Source organism: Ceratotherium simum, chromosome X (assembly GCF_057802395.1).
Source record: "Ceratotherium simum simum isolate JZ-2026a chromosome X, ASM5780239v1, whole genome shotgun sequence".
NCBI lineage: Eukaryota > Metazoa > Chordata > Mammalia > Perissodactyla > Rhinocerotidae > Ceratotherium > Ceratotherium simum.
In genome coordinates this window covers 68250334-68273421 of record NC_141940.1, presented here as the reverse complement: position 1 = coordinate 68273421, position 23088 = coordinate 68250334, and the positions used below count along the sequence as shown (strand labels likewise).

At 37.8% G+C, this 23088-nt stretch overlaps 1 protein-coding gene across 1 annotated transcript in view; it reads right to left on the bottom strand.

The window, feature by feature from the left end:
- Positions 1–23088, bottom strand: part of ATRX (ATRX chromatin remodeler) — a 192191-nt gene that overhangs the window by 148969 nt on the left and 20134 nt on the right. The gene's annotated exons all lie outside the window — the stretch shown is intronic.

The following is a 23088-nucleotide window of genomic DNA, read 5'->3' as shown; positions in this document are numbered from 1 at the left end:
TCCACAATGTGAAAGACAGTCCCAAACCAGAACTGTCCCACCCAAGATGCCAAAACACTCCCACTGAAAAACACTGTAACTACGTGTTAGGAAAGGGAAAAACTTTTAGAAACACTAGTTTGAGAAGCACAGGCTCAAAGGCATGACAAGAACATATAATACCTTCTAATTGCAAAAGGAAAAAATTATCTTAAGTTTCTTATTTAAAAGAAAACTTGAATAGACGTAAAGTACACATGAACACCTGTGTGTGCGTATATGCTTCACTGTCTTATCCCAATGTCTATCCATTACATAGTATACTCAAGAACTGTATAACGTAGGAAACAAGTATTGCCATTTTACAAATGAAAAAAAACACGGAGGGACAGAGACGTTCAACAACTTATAGAAGGTCGTACAACTATTAAGTATCACAACACTAAGATTTATACCCAGAGGGTTGGGGCTCCAGAGTCCATGCTCTTAACCACTACGCAACACTACTTAACTAAAATAAATGCTTATATAAACAGTTTTATAGTTCCATGAAAATCAATAAAAATTCACGATTTTAAAATTAGAGAAATTATGTTGTTTAAGGAATAAAATTTTACCCAGTATTTTTTTTCTTATTTAGAACTGTAACTAGGAATGAATGGATTACAGGCATACCTCATTTTATTGCTCTTCACTTTATTGCGCTTCATAGGTATCGTGTTTTTTACAAGATCCTCCACCAGCAAAAAGACTATGACTCGCTGAAGGCTCAGATGATGGCTAGCATTTTTTAGCAATAAAGTATATTTTAATGAAGGTATGTACAGTGTGTTTTCAGACACAATGCTATTGCACACTTAATAGACTAGCATATAGTGTAAACATAACTTTTTTCATTGACCCTGAGCTAACATCTGCTGCCAATCTTTCTCTTTTTCTTTTTTCTCCCCCATGCCCCAGTCCATAGTTGTATATCCTAGTTGCAGGTCCTTCTAGTTCTATGTGGGACGCCGCCTCAGCATGGCTTGATGAGTGGTGAGTAGGTACATGCCCAGGATCCAAACCGGCAAACCCCAGGCCGCCGAAGCGGAACGCGGGAACTTAACTGCTACGTGACCGGGCCAGCCCCTAAACACAACTTTTATATGCACTGGGAAGCCAAAAAAATTTGTATGACTTGCTTTATTGCAATATTCGCCTCATTGCCGTGGTCTGGAACCAAACCCGCAATATCTCCGAGGTATGCCTATATTCAATATCCACTATAGAAATTAAAAAAAAAAAAAAAGTAGACAGAATAGTAAAATGAACCCTGTTACCCATTATTCAGCTTCAAAAATTATCAACTTCTGGCCAGTTGTGTTTCACTGACAGCCCCCGCCCATTCTCCAACTCCTCAGATCCCACAAATGATTTTGAAGCAAACCTGAGAAAGCATGTAACCTGATCTGTTAATGTTTTAGAATGTCTCTTTTTAAAACCATAACTACAGTACCATTGTTGCATGTAAAAAAACTTAAAATGTCACAAATTTGTAATAAATTACCTGAATAGATACTGCACATACACAAAACTGCAAATGATATACAAAGCAAAACTAATACTAGGAGACAGTGTGGTGGCGTATAAATAACACAGGCCATTTGGATCCAAACTCCATTTAACAAGTTACTTAAACTCTCTTAGCTTCAGTTTCTCCATCTGCAGACTGGGAAAGATTATAAACAGCCCTCACAGGGTTATTGTGAAGATTAATATAAGGCAATGTATGCAAAGTATCTGGCATAGACTAAGTATTCACTAAATTTTTCTCATGTCCCAGCTTGGATGTGTCGCAGCTTCATATCTCTGGGGCAAAGCCATTAGACAAAATGGAAAATTCCCTGAATGTCTTCTCCTGTCTGCAAGCTGTGCTAGGGACAATCCTAAAACATCCCCCAAGATTTCCACCCTCTAGTGTCAACACTCTGTATAATCTCATCCTCTTGACTGTGGCTGAGATCTGTAAATATGACGAGATATCATTCCCATAGTTGGGCCACTCATCAGTTGGGTTTGATTTAATCAAAGGCAGAGTTTCCTAGGTGGGCCAGACCTAATCAAGGTGAGCCCTTTAAAGACTGAAGTGTAACAGATACCCTCTTACTGGTCTCAAAGACAAGCAAACTGGCATGTGTAGAGAAGTCTCTAGCAGCTAAGGGTCTCAGTGCTACAACTACAAGAAACTGAATTCTGCCAACAAGTCATCTGGAAAAGGACACAAAGTCTTAGACGAAAATCACAGTTCTGGCTAACACCTTAATTTCAACTTGGTGTGACACTGAGCAGACAACCCAGTAGAGTCATGCTCAGCTAAACCACTCTCAAATTCCTGACTTGTAGAACTGTGAGATGATAATTTTGTCTTGTTTTCAGAGGCTAAGTCTGAGGTAATTTTTTAATACAGCTATAGAAAACTAATACACAAGCCTTTAACTACGACTTTGAAACCATATGTTCATCAGTGATTTGGATGATATTTTTTTGTGAAGTGCTATCTTCAGAATTGAAGGTTAATGAATTTTCATCCTGAATGTAGGAGGAGATAACTTATAAAGAAATCGTCTACTTATTAGTGACTAAGTAGATGTGTTTATGCACTCAAGCTATAATGTAAGGAACGTTCATATAACAAATGATAAATAGACGGCAATGAAATCCAAGAAGTTAGGACAAATGATAACTTAAGCTATAGTAAAGAATAAATAAGGACATGAAATATATCTCACATTTGAATTGAAAAAGAATAAGGAAAAAAACTGAAAACAAAGCCATTTAACCAACACATTAAAAAAGTTGAACCCAATTTCTGCTGATGGAGACAAGGGATCATGATACATGATGGAGCATTAGGGACTACATTTGCCCTCGCGCTATGATCAATTGGAAGAATAGACGAGAGGTCAAATACTGTATGATTTCCCTCATTAAGTGGTAGATAATAACAACAACAAACAAACACATAGAGACAGAGATTGGATTGGTGGTTACCAGAGGGGAAGGGGAGAGGGAGGAGGGCGAAAGGGTTAATTCAGCACAAGTGTGTGGTGATGAGTTGTAGTTAGTATTTGGGTGGTGAACATGATGTAGTCTATGCATAAATAGAAGTATAATGATGTACACCTGAAATTTATACAATGTTATAAACCGATGTTACTGCAATAAACAAAAAATTAAAAATAAATAAATAAATAAATTAATTAATTAATTAATTAAAAAAAAAGTAGTGACAAGCATCATGGCGGAGTTGTTCACTTTGTCTTTTCTCTCTAAGTTACAAGGAGTAGGACATCGACAGACCACCCAAGGATTCTCTACACAGCACCCTAGAATGCCTAAGAGATGCATACATCTATACATTTGAACGAGGTGGACTGGACTTTGTGGAGGCAGCTCCCAAGACAAGAGGCTCCAGGAACTGCAGCCACGCCTGTGACCAGAGGCTCCAGGATCTACAGTAACACCCGGAAACAGAGGCCCCAGCAATGCAGGCATCCTATGCTCCCAGCATCTCCAGGAACCACTGCAGTTCCTGTGACCAGAGGCTCCAGGAACCAGGATGATACCTGTGACCCAGCCCCATCCCCCTCCTCCAGCAGCACTGCCTCCAACCCCAGCCCACACAGCAGTGGGACATGTAATCAAGACCCCAGTACTCCCAGAAGTGGTGGTGGTGCCTGTGACCTGAGGTTCCAGGGAATGCACCGGGGCCCAAAACCAGAGACTCCAGGACCTGCAGCAGCACTCATGACTCAGCCCCTCCCCTTCTCCCAGTAGTGGTGGGTGGTGCCTGCAACCTGCGGCTCCAGGAGCCGCTGCGGGACCCAAGACCAGAGGCTCCAGAAACAACAGCAGTGCTCATGATCCAGTCCTCACCCTCTCCCCCAGCAGCAGTGCCTCCAACACAGGCCCTTACCGTAGCAGGGGCTGCATCCAAGACTCTGGGCCCCTGGCAGTGGTGGCGGTGCCTGCGACCTGAGGTTCCAGGAACCACACCAGTGCCTGAAACCAGAAGCTCCAGGAACCCTGACGGCACCCATGACCCAGGTACCCCTCCACCTGTGGCATCAGCGATGTCGCCTGTGACGCCAGCCCACCCAGTAGTGGCCAAGAGGCCGATGAACCCAGCACCCCAGGAAGCAGCAGTGCCAGCACCCACAGAAAACCCAGGAGCAGCAGTGTATGAGGCAGCAGCATCCAAGGCTGCAGAGAGCCTGTGAAAACCCTGGTAACAGCAACAGCGGAGCCCAGACCCCGGTCTGCCCAGCTGCAGCAGTGCCCACAACTCCAGACCCCCTACCTGCGGCAGCGGTCCCTGCAGACCCAACAAACTCGGACATGGCAAAGGAGATCATGACCCTGGCTCTCGTGTGACTCTTCCCCTTCCTCTGCCACAATGGGGGAATCTGTGACCCAGGCAACGCCAGAAGCAGTAAAAGTGCTCATGAGCCTGGTCACCCCAATGGCTAAGCCCATGACTACAGCGACACAATAAGCAGCAAAGCACCAGCAATCATGAAGGCACAAGCAGCACAAGGAAGGTACTGACAACACCTCTGACAGAGGCAGCGGACAGTGGATAGCACAGGCACTCAGATACAACCAGAACCAGCTCAGAATCAAAGTAAACAAAGCCTTACCTAAATAGGAAAGCCTTAGCTATTTGCTATTAAAAAAAAGGCATCAGTAGAGGAACAACTGATCAAGCGCCATGAAAAATTGCAGTAACATGGTATCACAAAAAGAAAATGACAATTCTCCAGAAACCAAACATGAAGTCATGGAAGATTGCAATCTAACAGAGACATAAGGATAATGAGTATCCCAGAAGGAGAAGAGAAGGAGAAGGGAGTAGAGAGCTTATTTAAAGAAATAATAGCTGAGTGGCCGGCCCAATGGCGTAGTGGTTAAGTTCGCGCACCCTGCTTCGGCAGCCCGGGGTTTGTGGATTCGGATCCCAGGCGTGGACCTACACACTGCTCATCAAGCCATGCAGTGGCAGGGAGCCCACGTACAAAATAGAGGAAGACTGGCACAGATGTTAGTTCACAGGCAATCATCCTTACAAAAAAAAAAAAAAAAAAAGAAATAACAGCTGAGAACTTCCCAAACTGGGAAAGGAACTGGATATACAAGTACATAGAACATCTAGTTATCTCAGCACAAAAAGAACTTCTCCAAAGCACATTATATTAAAACTGTCAAAAGTCAGTGGCAAAGAAAGAATATTAATGGAGGCCAGAGAGAAAAAAACAATAACCAACAAAGGCACCCCCATGGGCTATCAGCAGATTTCTCAACAGAAACTCTACAGGCCAGGAGAGAGTGGAATGATATATTCAAAATATTGAATGATAAAAACTATCAGCCAATACTCCACCCAGCAAAGTAGGACTTCAGATATGAAGGAGAAATACACACTCTCCCAGACAAAAGCTGAGGGAGTTCACCACCATTAGACCTGCCTTACCAGAAATCTTGACTAGAGCTCTCCTACCTGTGACAACAAAAGCATAGACAGGGAAAGGGGAAAATGATAAAACCTGTGTAGGCAAATGAAGATAAGATGTTATCAGCAGAAAAAGGACTATCTCATCTCTGAGATCTTTTGTACAAACCTCATGTTAACCACAAAACAAAAATCCATAGCAGAGTCACAAAACATAGACAAAGAGAAAACTGAGAAACACATCACAAAAACAAACAAACAAACAAACAAACAAAACACCAAACTGAAATGGCAGACAGAAACAGAAGGGAAAAGAAATAATGGAAATATAGAGCAACAAGAAAACAACAGAGACCATGGCAGTATTAAGACCACATATATCAATAATCACCCTAAACGTAAATGGATTGGATTCACCAATCAAAAGACACAGAGTGGCTGGATGGATTAAAAAATAAGACCCAACAATATGCTACCTCCAGAAGACCCATCTCAGCTCTAAAGACAAATATAGGCTCAGAGGGAAGGGATGAAAGGTGACACTCCAAGAAAATGGCCAACAAAACTAAGCAGGGGAAGCCATACTTGTACCAGACAAAATAGACTTCAAGCCAAAAAAGGTAACAAGAGACAAAGATGGACATTATATAATGATAAATGGGACAATCTGTCAAGAAGACACAACATTTATTAAAATATATGCACCTAAGATAGGGGCATGAAAGTATATAAAGCAACTATTAACAGACTTAAAGGAAGAAATTGACAGCAACACAATAATAGTAAGATACTTTAATTCCCCGCTTACATCAATGGACAGATCATCCAAACAGAAGTCAACAAGGTAACACTGGCCTTAAGTGAAACACCAGACCAGATGAACTTAATAGATGCATTCATAAAACATTCTATCCAAAAGCAACGGGATACACATTCTTCTCAAGTGCACATGAAAAATTCTCAAAGATAGACAATATGTTGGGAAATAAAACAAGTCTCAATAAATTTAGGAAGACTGAAATAATATCAAGCATCTTTTGCAACCACACTGGTATCAAACTAGAAAACATCTACAAGAAGAAAGCTGGAAAAGTCACAAATATGTGGAGACTAAACAACATGCTATTGGAACACGATGAACAACTATTGGATCAATGAAGAAATCAAGGGAGAAACCAAAAAATACCTGGAGACAAATGAAAACGAAAACACAACATACTGAACCCATGGGATACAGCAAAAGCGGTACTAAGAGAGGAGTATACAGTAACACAGGCCTACCTCAAGAAACAAGAAAAATCTCAAATAAACAATCTTAACACTACACCTAAAAGCACTAGAAAAAGAACAAAGATCAAAGTCAGTAGAAGGAAATAATAAAAATCAGAGCAGAAGTAAATTGAAAGGAGACTGAAATGATAATAGAAAAGATAAATGTAACTAAGAGCTGATTCTTTGAAAAGATAAATAAAATTGACAAACTGTTAGCTAGATTCACTAACAAAAAAGGTGAGAAGGCTCAAAGGAAAGAGGAGAAATTACAACAGATACCACAGAAGTACAAAGGATTATAGGAGAGTAGTAGAAAAAGCTCTATACCAACAAATTAGATAACCTAGAAGAAATGAATAAATTCTTAGAATTGTACAACCTCCCCAAATTGAATCAATAAATAGAGATTCTGAATAGACGAATCACTAGTAAAGAGATTTAAACTGTAATCAAAAACTGCCCCCAAAAGCAAAAGCCCAGAAACAGTTGGCTTCTCTGGTGACTTCTACCAAACATTCAAAGAATATTTAATACCCATCCTCTTCAAACTCTTCCAAAAAAACTGAAAAGGAAGGGACGCTTCCTAACTCCTTTTCTGAGGCCAACATTACCTTGATACCAAAACCAGACAAGGACGTTACAAAAAAGGAAAACTACAGGCCCATATCGCTGATGAACATAGATGCAAAAATCCTCAACAAAATATTAGCAAATTGAATACATTAAAAGAATCGTACACCACAATCAAGTGGGATTTATTCCAGGGATGCGGGGATGGTTCAATATCGACAAACCTATCAATGTGATATACCACGTTAACAAAATGAATAATAAAAATAACATGATTATCTCAATAGGTGCAGAGAAAGTATTTGACAAGTTTCAGCATCCGTTTATGATAAAAACTCTGAAGGAAATGGCTACAGAAGTAAAGTACCTCAACATGATAAGGGCCAAATACAACAAACTCACGGCTAACATTATATTCAATGGTGAAAAGCTAAAAGCCATCCCTCTAAGAACAGGAATAAAACAAGGATGCTCACTCTTGCCACTCTTATTCAACATAGTATTGGAAGTCATTGCCAGAGCAATTAGGCAAGAAAAAAATAAATAAATGGGATCCAAATTGGAAACGAAGAAGTAAAAGTGTTCCTATTTGTGGATAACATAATTTTATATTTAGAAAATCCTAAAGAGTCCACCAAAACTATTAGAAATAATGATTATAGTAAAGTTGCTGGGTACAAAATCTACATACAAAAATCAGCTGCAATTCTATACACTAACAACAAATTAGCAGAAAGAGAAATCAATAATACAATCCCATTTACAATAGTAACAAAAAGAATAAAATACCTAGGAAAAAATTTAAACAAGGAGGTGAAAGACCTGTACAGTGAAAACTGTAAGACATTGTTGAAAGAAATCGAAGACGACACAAAGAAATAGAAAGATATTCCATGCTCACAGATTGGAAGAACTAATATAGTTGGAATGTCCATATTACCTAAAGCAGTCTACAGATTCAATGCAATCCCTATCAGAATCCCAATGACATTTTTCATGGAAAACGAACAAAGAACCCTAAAATTTATATGAAACAACAAAAAGCCCCAAATAGCCATAGCAATTATGAGAAAAAGGGCACAAAGCTGGAGGTATCACACTTTCTGATTTCAAAATATACTACGAAGTTACAGTAATCATAATGGCACGGTACTGGGAGAAAAGCAGAGACCCTGATCAATGAAACAGAACTTACAGCCTGGAAATAGACCCGCAAATTTATGGACAGCTGATTTCCAAGAAAGGAACCAAGAACATACAATGGAGAAAGGAAAGTCTCTTTAATAAATGGGGCTGGGAAAATTGGACAGCCACATGCAAAAGAATGAAAGTAGACCGTCACTCTACACCATAAACAAAAATTAATTCAAAATGGATCAACGACTTGAAACCATAAAACTTCTGGAAGAAAACATAGGTAGTACGTTCTTTGACATTGGTCTTAGCAGTATCTTTTTGAATATGTCTCCTCAGGCAAGGGAACCAAAGAAAAATGTGACAAATGGGACTAGATCAAAGTAAAAAGCTTCTGCACGGCAAAGGAAACCATCAACAACACAAAAAGAAAACCTACCAACTGGGAGAAGACAGTTACAAATCATATATCCAATGAGGGGTTAATTTCTGAAATATATAAAGAACTCATACAACTCAACAACAGAAAAAACAAGCTTTATCAAAAAACGGGCAGAGGGGGGCCAGCCTGGTGGCATAGTGGTTAAGCTCGCACGCTCCGCTTCGGCGGCCCTACGCACCCCTTATCAAGCCATGATGAGGCAGGCGTCCCACATATAAAGTAAAGGAAGATGGGCATGGGTGTTAGCCCAGGGCCAATCTTCCTCAGCAAAAAGAGGAGGATTGGCAACAGATGTTAGCTCAGTGCTGATCTGCCTCACCAAAAAAAAAAAAAAAAAAAAAAAATGGGCAGAGGATCTGAACAGCTATTTTTCCAAAGAAGATATACAGATGGCCAACAGGCACATGAAAAGATGTTCAACATCACTAATTATTAGAGAAATGCAAATCAAAACCACAATGAGATATCACCTCAAACCCATCACAATGGCTATAATTAACAAGACAAGAAATGAGAAGTGTTGGAGAGGATACGGAGGAAAGGGAACACACTGGTTGTGAGAAGACAAACTGGTGCAACCGCTACAGAAAGCATTATGGAGATTTCTCAAAGAATTAAAAATAGAAATACCATATGATCCAGTGAGCCCACTACTGGGTATTTATGAAAAGAACATGAAATCAATAATTCAAAAAGATATATGTACCCCACGTTCATTGCAGCATCATACACAATAGCCAAGATGTGGAAGCAACCCAAATACCCACTAATGGATGAATGGATAAAGAAGATTTGGCGTATATATATATATATATATATATATATATATATATATATATACACTCAGCCATAAAAAGACAAAATTGTGCCATTTGTGAGACCATGGATGGACCTTGAGGGTATTATGCTAAGCAAAATGAGTCAGACAGAGAAAGACAAACACATGATTATGATCTCACTCATAGGTGGAAGATAAACAAACACACAGATAAGGAGAACAGATTAGTGGTTACCAGAGGAGAAGGGGGTAGGCGGAGGGAGGATAAAAACTTGTCTATTGGTAGTTAGAAGAATGCAGTCTATACAGATTGAAATATAATAATGTACACCTGAAATGAAGACAATGTTATAAGTCAATGACTCCAAAAAAATGATTTTTAAAAACTTAAATTAATTAAACTGAACTAAAAGTGATTTAAATGCCTGTAGAGAACTATGCCAAGCACTCTCTAACAGAAGACAACACACAGACACTCAACAATATCCGATTTACAATATCCACTTTGTAATAAGACACCACTAGGTATGTCAAGAAAGGAAAATATTAACAATACCAGGAGAAAAATCACTTAAGAAAAACGGACCAAGAAGTGACAGAGATGTTGAAATTGGCAGACAAGTACAGTAAAACAGCTGTAAAATACGTTCCAATACTGAAAAGAAAACATGAACATAGTGAGAAGAGAAATAAAAAGATATAATGAAGAACCAAATACAATTCCTAGAGATGAAAAGTAAGTATCTCATATGAAAAATTCACTGAATGAAATTTACATCATAATAGTAAAGAAGAAAAGATTAATGAACTTGAAGACAAAGCAAGAGAAACCATCCAAAATGAAATACAGAGGGGAAAAAAATGAATAAACCAGTGGGACGATATCCAACAATCTAATATATGTAAATAGAGTCCCATATAGGAAAAGAACAGAGAAACTTAATTGAAGAAATAACGGTCAAAACTTTCCAAAAATTTGATGGAAATTATTTTTTTAAAGATTTTATTTATTTATTTTTTCCCTCCAAAGCCCCAGTAGATTGTTGTACGTCATAGCTGCACATCCTTCTAGTTGCTGTATGTGGGACGCGGCCTCAGCATGGCTGGAGAAGCGGTGCGTCGGTGCGCGCCCGGGATCCGAACCCGGGCCGCCAGCAGCGGAGCGGGCGCACTTAACCACTAAGCCACGGGGCCGGCCCATGATGGAAATTATAAACTCACAAGTCCAACAAGTTAAAAGAATACAAAGCAGGATAAAAACTAAGAAAACCACAATCACCGATTCCCGAAAACCTTTTAAAAATCATTAAAACACTCTTAAAACAACAAGAAAAAAGGAGACATTACATACCCAGAGGCAAAGACCACAAACAACATGTCATAGAGAAGCAACATCTTTAAACAGATGAAAGAAAAAAAATAAAACTATCAACTTACAATTCTCACCCAGGGATAATAACTTTCAAAAATGAAGTGAAAAGGTAGAAGTCAAAGAAAAGATGGACTGAGAATCTCTAAGCTCTCTTTTCTGCACAGAAATGTTGAAAAACAAATCAGAAACTGTCTGAACTAACTTTGCCAGAATTCTGGAAAACAGTCAAAGTTTTACAGCAACCAAGTGAATGTCCAGTCAAGAAAAAGCCATCTTCAAAACGGTAGGAAAGTTTTATGGCATTTTTACTTGCCCTTACCTCATCACCCCCCTGGTGAGGTGATGGTCTTATTCTTGAAGCAGCAGCAGGCTGGTTGCCAGTTCCCTCCCTCAAACTGGAAGGAGCACAGCAGACCTTATTTGCAAATTATTGTGTGTATCTATCCAACCTGTCTGGGAGATAACCAAAGGATTGACATAAGACTGTTATTACTCTTGCACCTAACTTGGAACTCTGTAAGGGAAAACAGCAGGCTCGGCTTTAAAAAAAAAAAAAAAAAGCTACAAAGCAACTATGAACCCAGAGAAGCCAGGGGCAAGACGTTATGGGTGGAGACATACAATGACCACGTACAGCTCAGAGAAGAAGCGGGGATGAGAAGGACATTTAAAACCAGCAAACTGTACAGGAGAATCTAGAAAGCCATGCGTAGGTATGCCCAGGCAAGACACACGCTCAGAAGAAAACCTGAGAAGACCTTAAGTTTTAACCTAAGGCTGATCCTTAGCTTCAGTAAGACTAAGTACTGAAAGAGTGTCCCAGTACAGAGTCAATCTGCAAAGACTGGAAAACAGCAGGCATTCAAGGAAATCTCTTTCAAAACAGTAGCAGAACGTTAGTGAAAAGAGACTTCAGTAATGACACAAAACAAAGAACTGACTTTTCAAAAATAATTGCGGAGAGTCTCAAAATAATCAGACTACAACAACTTTAGGAAAAAAACACAGGAAATCCTTGGAAGGGAGAGAACTTGATTTCCAGAGTTATCATTATAATATTCAAATGCCCAATTTGCGATTAAAAAAATCACAAACCATACAATGAAACAGGAAAACACGGCCCACTCAAAAGAACAAAATAAAACAACAGAAACCATCCCTGAGAAATCCCCAACGATGAACTTGCTAGACAAAGACATTAAAGCAACTGTCTTACATATGCTCAAAAACCCAAAGGAAACCATGGACAAAAAACTAAAGGAAATCAGGAAAATAGGGTACACAAAATGAGACTAGCAACAAGGAAGTAGAAATTATAAAAAGGAACCAAACAGAAAATCCGGAGCTGAAAGAGACAATAAGTGAATAAAAAATTCAGAAGGGATTCAACAGCAGATATGAACAGGCAGAAGAATTACGCAACATAAAGATGTCAACTGAAATTATCGAGTGTAACGAGCAGAAAGAAAAAAAAATGAAGAAAACTGAGAGACGGGCCGGCCCTGTGGCTTGGTGGTTAAGTGCGTGCACTCCAATGCTGGTGGCCGGGGTTTGGATCCCGGGCGCGCACCGACGCACCGCTTCTCCGGCCATCCTGAGGCCGCGTCCCACATACAGCAACTAGAAGGATGTGCAGCTGTGACATACAACTATCTACTGGGGCTTTGTGGGGGAAAAAATAAATAAAATCTTAAAAAAAAAAAAAAAAAAGAAAACTGAGACACTATGGGACTTGTAGGACACCATCAAGCAGACCAACATATACATTGTGAGAGTCCAAGAAGAAGAGGAAGAGAAAAGGGCAGAAAGATTATTTGAGGAAATAACAGCCAAAAACTACCCAAATTTGAGTCAAGACCGGAATCTACAAATCCAAGAAGCTCAGCAAACTTGAAGTGAGATAAACTAAAAGAGACCCAGACTGAGCACATTATAATCAAACCTTTGAAGGCCAAAGACAGAGAGAATCTTGAAAGTAGCAAGAGAGAAGTGACTCGTCACATACAGGGATCATCAATAACCTTATCAGCTGATTTCTCACCAGAAACTTGGAGGTGAGAAGGCAGTGCAATAATATATTTTAAGGTGTTGAAAGACAATAACTGTCAGCTTAAGAATTCTATATCGAAAAAAAGTATCCTGCAAAATAAAGGGAGAAATTAAGACATTCCTAAGCTAAGAGAATGCGTTGAAACTAGACCTACTCTATAAGAAATGCTAAAGGGAGGTCTTCAGTTTGAAATAAAAGGATGCTATATAGTAACTCAAAGATATATGAATAAACATCTATCAAAAAGATACATACAGGGGCAAATATAGAACCTAGTATTATGGTATTTTGGTTTCTAACTCCAGGTTAACTTACTACAGGATTTAAAAGTCAAATGCATAAAAAAATAATTATACATATATGTTATTGGGCATAAAACTTATAAAAATGTAATTTGTGACATGAATAATATATGGGGGGAATGGAGCTCTATGAGACAACAGTTTTTGTATGTGATTGAAGCTAAGTTCATATCAATTCAAACTACATTGTTATGACTTTAGGATGGTATATGTAATCCCATGATAACCACAAAGAAAATATCTACAGATTATACACAAAAGACAACAAGATAAGAATCAAAATGTGTTACTGCAAAAAATCAGCTAAACAAAAAAGAAGGCTGCGATGGAGGAAATGATAAGCAAAAAGCAGTAAGACATACAAAACATAACAAAATGGCATAAGGAAATCCTTACTCATCAGTACTTACTTAAAATATAAATGGACTAAACCCCCAATCAAAAGGCATACATGGATAAAATGGATTAAAAAATGATCCAAATATTAGTTGTCTCCAAAAGACTCATTTTAGATTGAAAGACACAAATAGGTTGAAAGTGAAATAACAGTAAAAGATATTTCATGCAAACAGCAAGTAAGAAGGCTGGGGTGACTATATAAACATAAGACAAATAGACTTTATGTGGAACACTATTACAAGAGGCAAAAAAGATATACATTGATAGAAAAGTCAATTACAAGCATATCTTGCTGTATTGCACTTTGTTTTATCGGGTTTTTTACAAGACCCTCCACCAGCAAAAAGATTACGACTCGCTGAAGGCTCAGATGATGGTTGGCATATTTTAGCAATAAAGTATTCTTCAATTAAAGTATGTACACTGTTTTTTAAAACATAATGCTATTGCACACTTAACAGACTACAGTATAGTGTAAACATAACTTTAATATGCAATGGGAAACCAAAAATTCATGTAACTCGCTTTATCGCAGTGGTCTGGAACCAAAGCTGCAATGTCTCTGAGGTAGGCCTGGAACCAAGAAGATAAAACAATCATAAACATTAAAGGCACCAACAACAGAGGCTGCTCCAAGACATATGAAGCAAACACTGACAGAACTGAAAGGAGGGGGCCGGCCCCGTGGCTTAGCGGTTAAGTGCACGCGCTCCGATGCTGGCGGCCCAGGTTCGGATCCCGGGCGCTCACTGACGCACCGCTTCTCCGGCCATGCTGAGGCCGTGTCCCACATACAGCAACTAGAAGGATGTGCAGCTATGACATACAACTACCTACTGGGGCTTTGGGGGGAAAATAAATAAATAAAATCTTTAAAAAAAAAAAAAGAACTGAAAGGATAAATAGATAGTTCTACAATGATAGTTTGAATTATTTTTTATTTTTTATTTTTACTTTTTTTATTTTTTTTCCCCCAAAGCCCCAGTAGATAGTTGTACGTCATAGTTGCACATCCTTCTAGTTGCTGTATGTGGGACGCGGCCTCAGCATGGCCGCAGAAGCAGTGCGTCGGTGCGCGCCTGGGATCCGAACCCGGGCCGCCAGCAGCGGAGCGTGCACACTTAACCGCTAAGCCATGGGGCTGGCCCCTACAATGATAGTTTGGCGATGGCAACACCCTACTGTCAATAATGCACAGAATGAGCTGACTAAAGATCACTACGGAAACAGAGTACTTGAACAACACTAGAAACCAACTGGCCCTGACAGACATATAGAGAACACTCCACTCAACAATGGCAGGGTGAAGTTTTCTCAAGTGCACATGGAGCATTCTCAGGGACAGACCATGTGTTAGGGCACAAAACAAGCCTTAATAAAGTTGAAAAGACTGAAATCATAAAAAGCATCTTTTCCAATCACAATGGAATGAAACTAGAAATCAACAACAGAAGAAAAACTGGAAAAAATGCAAATATATGAAAATTAAACAAGACATTCTTAAATAACCTATAAGTCAAATAAGAAATCACAAGGGAAATTAGAAACTATCTTGAGACAAATGAAAACAGAAACAGAATACTAAAACTTAAAGGATTCGGCAAAAGCAGTGCTGAGAGGGGAATTTATAGCGGTAAACACATACATTAAAAAGGAAATAAGATCACAAATCAAGAACTTGACTTTACACTTTAAAGGAGTAGAAAAAGAAGAGCAAACTAAACCAGAGTTAACAGATGGAGGGAAATAATACAGATCAGAGCAGATGTAAACAGACACTAGAAAAAGAGAAAATCGACGAAATCAAGTTAGTTTTTTTGTTTTATTTGTGAGGAAGAGTGGTCTTGAGCTAACATCGGTGCCCATCTTCCTCTATTTTCTATGTGGGATGCCGCCGCACCATGGCTTGATGAGCGGTGCGTCGGTCTGCACCCGGAGTTCAAACCTGTGAATCTCAGCCCATTGAAGCAGAGCACACGAACTTAACCACTATGCCACTGAGCCTGTCCCAAAAGTTAGTTTTGTGAAAAGAATAAAATTCACAAATCTTTAGTTAGGTTGACTAACACAAAAAGAAAGGGTTGAAATTACTAAAATCTGAAACAAAAGTGGGGACATTACTAGCAATTTTACATAAATAAAAATAATTATGAAAGAATACTATAAACAACTGTACAACAAAATGGATAACCTAGATGAGATGGAAAAATTCGTAGAAACACAATCTACCAGAACAGATACAGGAAGCAAAACAAAATCTGAAGAGACTGCTAAACTAGTAAGAACACTGAATCAGTAATCAAAACTTCCAACAAAGAAAAGCCAAGGACCAGGTGGCTTTCCTGGTAAATTCTACCAAAAGTTAAATAAAATATAATTAGTGCCAATCCTTCTCAAACTTTTCCAGGAAACTGAAGAGGAGGGAACACTTAAAATTAAATCAATGAGACCAGCATTACCCTCATTCGAAAGACAGACAAATAAGCTGTAAGAAAACGATAGATTCTGTATAAATATAGATTCAAAAATCCTCAACAAAATACTAGCAAACCAAATTCAGCAGCCCATTAACAGGATTATACAAAATGACAAAGGGGAAAATCTTCATAACGTAGGATTTGGCAATGATGTCTTAACGTGACACCAACAGCACAGGCAATGAAAGAAAAAATAGAAGAATTGGACTTCATCAAAATTTAAAACTTTTGTGCAAAGGATATATCACTAGAGTTAAAGGTGATCCACAAAATAGGGGAAAATATTTGCAATTCACATATCTGATAAGGGATTAATATCCAGAATATATAAGGAACTCCTAAAATTCAACAACAACAAAAAACCAAACAACACAGTTTTAAAATATGCAAAGGACCTGAATATACATTTCTCCAAAGATATACAAATGGCCAATATGCACATAAAAAGATGCTCAACGTTATTACTCATTAAGGAAATGCAAATCAAAACCATAATGAGTATGATACCACTTCACATCCATTTGGTTGGCTATTACCAAAAAAAAAAAAAAAAAAAGGGAAAATAATAAGTGTAGGTGAAGACAAAGAGAAACTGGAACCCATACGTATTGCTGGTGGGAGTTTAAATAGTGCAGCTGTTGTGGAAAATGGGATAGTAAGACCTCAAAAAATTACATTCCAGAATTACCATACATTCCAGCAAGTCCACTTCTGTGTATATCCCCAAACGAATAGAAAGTAGGAACTTGAAGAGATATTTGTACACCCGTGTTCATAGCAGCATTATTCACAATAGCCAAAAGGTGGAAGAAATCCAAGTATCCATCAACAGATGCATGGATAAACAAACTGTGGTATATGCATACAATATTTATTTATTTATTCTTAAAAAGAAATGAAATTCTCATAGTTGATATAACATGGATAAATCTTGAAAACATTATGCCAAGTGAAATAAGCCAGACAGAAAAGGACAAATATTGCATGACTCCACTTATATCAGGTACCTAAAACAGGCAAATTCATAGAGACAGAAAGTAGAAAAGAGGTTACAAGTGGCTGAGGGGAGGGGGGAATGGGGATGTATTGTTAAATGGGTACAGTGTTTGTTTAGAATGATGAAAAAGGATGGTGGTGATGGTTGCACAACACTGTAGAGGTATTTCATTAAACTGTGCACTTAAAAATAGTTAAAATAGGGACCGGCCCCGTGGCCTAGTGGTTAAGTTTGGCATGCTCTGCTTTGGCGGCCCAAGTTCGGCTCCCAGGCTCGGACCTACACCACTCATCGGCGGCCATGCTGTGGCAGCAAGCCACGTACAAAATAGAGGAGGACTGGCACAGATGTTAGCTCAGGGTGAATCTTCCTCAACAACAACAAAAAGTAGTTAAAATGGTAAATAATTTTTTTAAAAAAGAGCCCAAAGAAGCACAAACAAGAAAAGTCATTCCAATGCGTAACAGGATAGTCTAATTTAGTGAAAACATTGAAATGATCTAAATGTCCCTCAAAAGAGGTTTTGGGGAGGGGAGGATTGATGGTGGTACAGTCATCTCCCCTCATCCACGGTTTCGCTTTCCAGTTTGAGTTAGCCGAGGTCAACCGCCCAGGATGTGAATCATCCCTCTGTCTAGCGTATGGATGCTGTATACACTACCCACCCATTAGTCACTTAGTAGCCGTCTTGGTTATCAGATTGACTGTCATGGTACCGCAGTGCTTCTGTTTAAATAACCCTTATTTTACTTAATAATGGTCCCAAAGCACAAGAGTAGTGATGCTGGAAATTCAGATACACCAAAGTAAAGCCGAAGAGTGCTTCCTTTAAGTGAAAAGGTGAAAATACTAGACTAATAACAAAAGAAAAAAAATCATTTGCTGAGGTTGCTAAGATCTACAGTAACTTTTATTATAGTATATTGTTACAATTGCTCTATTTTATTATTAGTTATTGTTGTTAATCTCTTACTGTGCCTAATTTACAAATTAAAATTGATCATAGGTATGTATGTACAGGAAAACATACAGTATATACAGGGTTCGATACTACCTGCAGTTTTAGGCATCCACTGGGGGTCTTGGAACGTATCCCCCACAGATAAGGGGAGACTACTGTACGTTCATTCAACAGATGAGTTGTGCCACAGTTAAGAGCACACACAACTTAGGGAGGTCATGGAAAATTCTCCAAACATTAAGTAAAAGGAAAAATACTCAGTAAGTTGAAGAAAACCACAAAAATATGTGCAATACATCTGTGCATTCCATGGTATGTCAAAAGCAAATGTACACTTAAGACTGGTACATTTCAGGCTGGCCTGGTGGTGTAGTGGTTAAAGTTCGGCAGCCTCTCCTTCAGTGGCCTGGGTTCACAGGTTCTGATGCCGGGCGTGGACCTACACTGCTGACCAAGCCACGCTGTGGTGGTGACCCACACACAAAATAGAGGAAAGATTGGCACAGATGTTAGCTCAGGGCCAAGCTTCCTTATATATAAAAAAACGGACTGGTACATTTCACTGTATATAAATTTTAAACAACAAGGAAAACTTGTAAATATGTATGAATTCTAGCTAATGATATGCATGCTGAAGCATTTGGGTCAAGTGAAATGATGTCTGCAGTGAACACTGAAATGCATAAAAAAATGTAATGATGCATAGAGATTAGTAGATAAACAGGAAAGTAAATAAACCAAGTATACTAAAATATTAACAGAAGAACCTGGAAGGTACGTTTATGGGAAATTGCTGTGAAATTCTGTCAACCTTGCTGTATGTTAGAACTTTTCATAATGAAATGTTGGAAAAGAAGATGGTGCAGCTATATTATTATTACGTAAAGTAGATTTCAGTTGAAGGAAAATTACCAGAGATACAAAGGGACACTACTTATTGATAATGGGTCAATTCACTAGAAAGACATAATAATTCTAGATGTACATGTACCTAACAACGGAGCTTCCACAAAAAGAAGAAACTGAAAGAACTGAAAGAAGAAAATGACAAACAAACAATTCTACTTGGAGATCTCAACACTACTCTCTCAATATCAGACAGAATATCATTAAAGATATAGAGGACCTGAATATAATCAACCAACATAACCTAATTGAAATTTATAGAATATTTCACCCAACAACAGCAGAGTATATACACGGAACATCCAAAAAGAGACACCACTTCTGGGTCATAAGAAAAATTAGAAAATATTCTGAACAGAGTAACAGTGAAACACAAAACATCAAAATTTGTACAATGAAGCATTTAAAACAGTATACACAGTGGGGAATTTTATACCTTGAAATGCAAATATTAAAAAGGGAGCAAGATCCAAAATCAACCTTATGTAGCTAGAAAAATAAGAGCAAATTAAAACCAAAGAAAGATGGAAAAAATGAAAATAAGAGTGGAAATCAATGAAATAGAAAAAAGTGAAACAACAGAGAAAATCAATGAAACCCAAACCTGGTGTTTTTGAAAAGATAACAAAATTGCTAAACCTCTAGAGAGATTAATCAAAAAAAAAGGTAAGATATAAATTACCAACAACAGAAATTAAAGATGAGATATCACAACAGAGCCTACAAAAAAAAATGGATAATAAGGGAATGTTATGAACATATCCATACCAATAAGTTTGACTACTTATATGAAGTGAACAAAGTCCTTAAAGAAAAAATTTGTCAAAACAGATTTAAGGAAAAACAGATAGACTAAATAGCCCCACATTTCTTAGAGAAACTGAATCTGTTTAAGAAAAAAAAACTGGGGCTGGCCTAGTCGGGTAGTGGTTAAGTTCACACGCTCTGCTTCAGCAGCCTGGGGCTTGCTGGTTTGGATCCTGGGCGCGGACCTACGTACTGCTCACCAAACTATGCTGTAGCGGTGTCCCACGTACAAAATAGAGGAAGACTGGCATAGATGTTAGGTCAGGGCCAAACTTCCCCACCAAAAAAAAAATAGACTCAGAAAACTCCAGGCCCATGGCTTCACTGGAGATTTCTACCAAACATTTAAGAAGGAAATAATATCTATCCTACAAACATTCTTTAAAAAGACAGAGGAGGTGGGAGGGAGCACTTCCGTACTCACTTTACATAAGAACAGTATTACTGCAATAGCAAAACCAGAAACATATTCCAAGAAAAGAAATCTACAGACCAACATGCCTACTTAACATTGAGGTAAAAATCCTGTTGAAATATTAGCAAAAGAAATACAATAATATATAAAATAAGTGATATACAATGACCAAGCAAGGCTTATTCTAGGAATGCAAGACTGACTTTCTAGATCATCCCAACAGATATATTAAAAAGCATCTGAAGAAATTAAGCATCCATTTATAACTGAAAAATAGAAATTAAGAACAGATTTCAAAGAAATTAGTAAAAAGGTTTTTACATATAGACAACATGAATGTATACGTAGAAAACCCTCAAGAATCTACCAAAAAAAAGCTACGAGAATTAGTAAGAGGATTTAGCAAGGTCACAGAACACAAGGTCATTAAATCACTTGAAATTTCATTTACCATGACATCAGAAAAATATGAACCACTTAAGGATAAATTTAGCAAAATATGTGCTAGATTTGTACAATAGAAACTACAAAACATTGCTAAGAAAAATCAAAGAAGAGTTAAATAAATGGAGAGATATACTAGATTCGTGTAATAGGAGACAAAATACTGTTAAGATGTCACTGATCCAAAGATCCAACACAATTCCAATAAAAGTTCCAGGAGGACACCTGTAAAAATCGACAAGACAGTAAAATTTATATGGAAATTCAAATAACTGAGAAGAGCCAAAACAATTCTGAAATGTTGGAACAAAGTTGTAGGAGTTACAGTATCTGATTTCAAGACTTACATTGAAGTATAAGGTTACAGTAATAAAGACAGTGTGGTATTGGCTTAAGTATACACATATGGATCAATTGACTCACAAATATATGATCAATTGATTCTTGACAAAGATACCAACGTAATTCAATGGAGAAACACGTCTTTTCAACAACTGGTGCTGGAACAACTGACTATTTGTGTGGGGAAAAACATGAATCTTCACCCATACCTCAAATATCATTTGCTAAAATTAACATCAAAGGGATCATAAACTTAAATGTAAAAGTGAAAACTACATAGTTTTATAAGAAATCACAGAGGAAAATATATTTGCAACTTGAGGGTAGACCAAGATTTCTTAAACAGAACACCAAAACAAAAATCATAAAAAAATGATAAGTAGGACTTCATCAAAATTCAAAACTTCTTGCTTTTTGAAAGACACCATTAAGGAAATAAAAAGAAAAGCCACAAAGAAAGAAAATGTGTAGAATTCATAAACATGAAAAATGGCAGGTATTCAAAATATGTAAAAAACTATCACAACTAAAAGAAAAAGAAGACAAATAATCCCCCCCTTCCCCCCAAAAAACAGCAAAAGATTTGAATGGACACATCACAAGGATGTACAAATGACCATTAAGTGTGGGAAAAGAGGCCTAATATCATTAGTCATCAGAGAAATGCAATTAAAATAACAATGAAATACCACTGCACATCTTATTAAATGGCTAAAATTTTAAAAACTGACAACTAGGGTTGGTAAAGATGTGGAGAAATTGGAACTCCCATACATTGCTGGTGGGAATTCAAAATGATAGAGCCACATTGAAAAACAATTTGGCAGTTTATTATAAAGTTAAACATCAATCTGAATAGGCCTATATATATTAAAGAAACTGAATCAATAATTAATAAGCTTCCAAAACAGAAGGATTCAGCCCCAGATGGGTTCACTGGTGAATTCTACCAAACATTTAAGGAAGAAATTATACCAATTCTCTACAATATCTTTCAGAGGATAAAGAAGAGGGAATACTTCCTAACTCAATCTACGAGGCCAACATGACCCTAATATCAAAACCAGACAAAGACATGACAAGAAAAGAAAACTACAGACCATTATCTATCATGAACATAGATGCAACAATCCTCAACAAAATGTTAGCAAATCGAATCCAAAAATGTATAAAAAGAATTACACACCATGACCAAGTGGGATTTATCCCAGGTATGGAAGGCTGATTCAACATTCGAAAATCAATGAAGGTAGTCCATCACATCAACAGGCTTAAAAAAAAATCACATGATCACATCAATAGATGCAGAAAAAGCATTTGACAAAGATCCAACACCCATTCATGATAAAAATGGTCAGTAAACTAGGAATAGAGGGGAATTTCCTCAACTTGATAAATAGTATCTGCAATCTACAGCTCACATCATACTTAATGGTGAGAAACTAGAAGCTTCCCCAATAGGGTCAGGTGCAAGGTAAGTATGTCCCCTCTCACCACTCCTATTCAATATCACACTGGAAATTATAGCTAACGCAATAAGACAAGAAAAGGAAATAAAAAGTATACAGACCGGGAAGGAAGAAATAAAACTTTGTTCACAGAGGAAGTGATCTTCAATGTAGAAAATCTGAAAGAACTAACAAAAACATCCTGGAACTAAGTGATTATAGCAAGATTGTAGGATATAAGATTAACATATAAAAGGTAATTGCTTTCCTATATGCCAGCAATAAACAAATGGAATTTGAAAATAAAGTTAAATATGTACATACCATATGGCCCCATAATACTACTCCTAGATATTTTACCAAGAGAAATGAAAACTAAGACCTGTACACACAAAGACCTGTACACAAATTGTTCACACAAGACCTGTACACAAATATTTATAACAGCTTGATTCAGAAGCCAAAAATAACCCAAATGTCCATCAACGAGTGAATGGATAAACAA